Here is a 3,690-nt window from a genome sequence, read left to right as displayed (position 1 = left end):
GGAGACTGGTAAAAGGAGGTGGGAGAGGGGAAGAGAGAGGGTGGGAGAGGGGAGGGCAACTATAATGATCAGGGGTTTGGAACAGGTCCCATATGAAGAGAGGCTAAAGAGACTGGGACTTTTCAGCTTAGAAAAGAGGAGACTGGGGGGGATATGATAGAGGTCTCTAAAAGCATGAGTGGTGTGGAGAGGGTGAATAAAGAAAAGTTCTTCGTTAGTTCCCATAATATAAGGACTCGAGGACACCAAAAGAAATGAATGGGTAGCAGGCCTCAAACTAATAACAGAAAGTTGTTCTTCACAAAGCAAATAGTCAACCTGTGGAACTCCTTGCTGCAGGAGGCTGTGAAGGCTAGAACTAGAACAGAGTTTAAAGAGAAGTTACATAAATTCATGGAGGTTGGGTTCATGGAGTGCTATTAGCCAGGGGGTAGAAATGGTGTCCCTGGCCTCTGTTTGTGGAAGGCTGGAGATGGATGGCATGAGACAAATGGCTTGGTCATTGTCTTCAGTCCATGCCCTCCAGGGTACCTAGTGTTGGCCGCTGTCGGCAGACAGGCTACTGGGCTAGTTGGACCGTTGGTCTGACCCAGTACGGCCATTCTTATGTTCTTATGTTCTAAGCTCAGGGCTCAGGGTCGAGGGTCTCACTGGACCACCTTGATTTTCATGCAAACCTGCTCCTGGGTGGCCAGGCTGGCAGCTCTCCTGCCCTAGACGGCCACTTTCCTGTGCCTAGTACGGAGGTCGTGGATGAGGTCCACGATCTCCGCACTAGACCTGGTGGGCGCCTGCCTCTTGCGGCCCCGGGCAGGCTCCTGGGAGCCACCAGCCTGGTCCCAGGAAGAGGTGGAGGGCTGGGTGGCAGCGGGTGGCTGGCTTGTGCCGTGCCAGGTGCAGGGTCTGTTGGCTGGGTGCTGGCAGGCTTGCACCTGGCACGGGCACTGTAGCCAGACAGTGAACCTTTAAGGGCTCCGGGGCTGGGAGGGGGGCAGACAAGTTTCCCTGGTGGTGCCCAGAGTGGCCACCAGGGAAAGCTGGGGAGGGCTAGCCTCCCACTAGTTCGAATTAAGTGGCTACACAGCCCTTAATTCAAACTACTCAATTCGAACTAGGCGTTAGTCCTCGTAGAATGAGGTTTACCTAGTTCGAATTAGGCGCTCTGCTAGTTCGAATTAAGTTCGAACTAGTGGTTTGTATGTGTAGCGCCTATTAAAGTTAATTCGAACTAACGTTTGTTAGTTCGAATTAACTTTGTAGTGTAGACAGACCCTAAGTGATTTTTAAAAGTACTAATGTAGAGGTTGAACCTTTCTGGTCCAGCAACATCCATGGTCCAGCATGGTTTTAGTTAGCCAGATGGCCACTTATCATTGGTGTGGCCAAGTCTCCGGTCAGCCCGTAATGTTTGCTTACAGCCACCAGTCTTGGTTCAGTGTCTGTGCTGTTAGTTAGCTCTAATTTGCCCCTAAATGTCTTCCCACAGCCCAGTAAGCAGTGAAAGTGTTGGTAATGCGGCTAAACGATATTGACTTCCCATCGCTTGGCACTGATCAGGTCCTAAGGGTGCCAGACAAGAGAGGTTCAACCTGTACGCATTTTGCATAGACATTCAAGTTGTCATTTGGAGTCTCATATCTATCTGGTTGGCTAAACTATTTGTTCTTCCTTCAGCTAATCCAGTTTTAGCATTGAAATGTAGTTGGAAAACTGAGGCTGGTATTTCATAAACTTGTTTGAGCAAAACCCATGGATTACAGCTAGAGTACTCAGAGATATACAGGAAGGTCATTATTTTGTGTGTGTATGTGTGTGTTAATATAATATATATCATTATTATTGTGTACAATATAATTTAATTATATCATATTCAGGTACATGTGTCTACAAATAAAGGCAGTATTTTAAAAGGGTGCTGGATCCCTCAGAGTTTGGTTTTGAAGATGGGCCACCTAATGAGGTGGATAAAATAGTCAATAAATAGTCACTAAGCCACAAGCACTCTCGTTATTTTGAGGTAGGTAGGCAAATGAGGCATCCAGAGTTGCAAATGAAGCCTGGGATTTAAATATCCAGGGCTTTATTTGCATGTTCCCGTCCGGTTGCCATTTTGAAATTTCACTAACCCGAACTCTTCATTCCACGAGGAGTAACAGTTAATTCGAACCAAGGACTTAGTTCGAATTAACATTTTACTGCCACGTGTAGCTGCGCGGCAGTGAGTTCAGGCTAGTAAGTTCACGCGGCAGTAAGTTCAGGCTAGTGAAATTTCAAAATGGTGACCAGATGGGAACATGCAAATAAAGCTAGTGTAGACATACCCTATGAGTCTTCCTGTGGTCCAGCAGTCTGAGTGCATAACTATTGAATAGAGCTGGTTCAAATCCCCTTTATGCTCCCTGAGACGAATGTTGATCTCTTACCTCTCAAATGAATGGCCTAAGTGTGGGCCTTGCAGGTGATTGGAGGTGGGATCTCCTTCAGCCTCGTCTGCAGTTGACCATGTTCGGAAAATATGAAATGAGAATTGGGCCACACAACCCCCATGACTCCCTCTGCAGTCCTGTACGTTGGGTACTCGGCCGAGAGTCAGGGAGGTACAGTACTGGGGCAAGCCCCCTTTCTGCTTCTTGAGAAATGAGTGGCAGTGTGATCTCGCAAGTGTTCCACTTTAACTAGATATTAACCAGGGCACACTAAGCTTCCAGAGCCCTCTGTGTTATGGGCTTTGGGTGCTCACCTGGGGTGGGTGCACCCCTGGATCAAATCCGTGTTCTGTCAGCCAGGAGAGCCTCTGGCATGTCAGAGCATTGCTGATCCAAAGACCATTTGTAGCCCTTCTTGGTCTTTTACTCATGGGCAGTGGGTGAAGATAGGGCTGGGGGAGGCAAGCCTCTTAGGCCCTGCCCCCCTACACCACGTGGAGGCAGAGTGTTGCACAGTGCCAGCCCCCTCCCCCAGCACCATGGGGTGGGAGGAGAACGTGTAGCCCCAGCCTCCCCAGCCCAGAGCACCAGGTAGGGTGGGCAGCCCCAGGCTCTCTGCCCCCAGAGCACTGGGGAAGGAGGGGGGCACATGGCCCTAGCCTCTGTGGCCCCGGAGCATGATGAGGTGGGCGCTGGGAGCAGCAGTACTCTGCCCCGGTACCTCTACAGTAGACATTCTGGGGGTGGAGTGTGGGCGGGGCCATGTCTGGCAGTTTGGGAAGGCAAAGCCTTCCCCCACTTGGCATGTCTGTGTCCCTGCTGCTAATTAAAGAGGCTTTGCTGCTGGGCAGTAAAATCCTCCACTCACTCTTGTTCACCACAACCAGGACACATGCCCATCTGTGGCCGCCTCCAGGGCACTCCCCTTGGCCAGACTGGTTCAGATCAATGATCCTGCTTGCCCAGTCATCTGTCTTCCAACTGTGGCCGTTGCCAAGTGCTTCAAAGGAAGAGGGCAGTTCTCAAGTGCTCTGTCCTCTGTCGCCCACTCCCAGCAGCTGGAAGTGGGAGGTTCAGGGCTGCCTGCTGCACAGGACTCTGTCCCTAACTGCCTTGGCTAATAGCCCTTGGTGGAGCCGTTCTCCACACAATTGCACATGTTTTTATTGAGCCCACTTACAGGTTCACCTTCAACACAGGGATTGGATAGGATTGCCACAGGCTGACTGTCTTGCAGGAAAGTTTGCCTTTGGTTTGATTTTAA

This window comes from Pelodiscus sinensis, chromosome 25, assembly GCF_052426305.1.
Source record: "Pelodiscus sinensis isolate ZL-2025 chromosome 25, ASM5242630v1, whole genome shotgun sequence".
Lineage (NCBI taxonomy): Eukaryota > Metazoa > Chordata > Testudines > Trionychidae > Pelodiscus > Pelodiscus sinensis.
Note: the sequence above shows the minus strand (reverse complement) of the source record.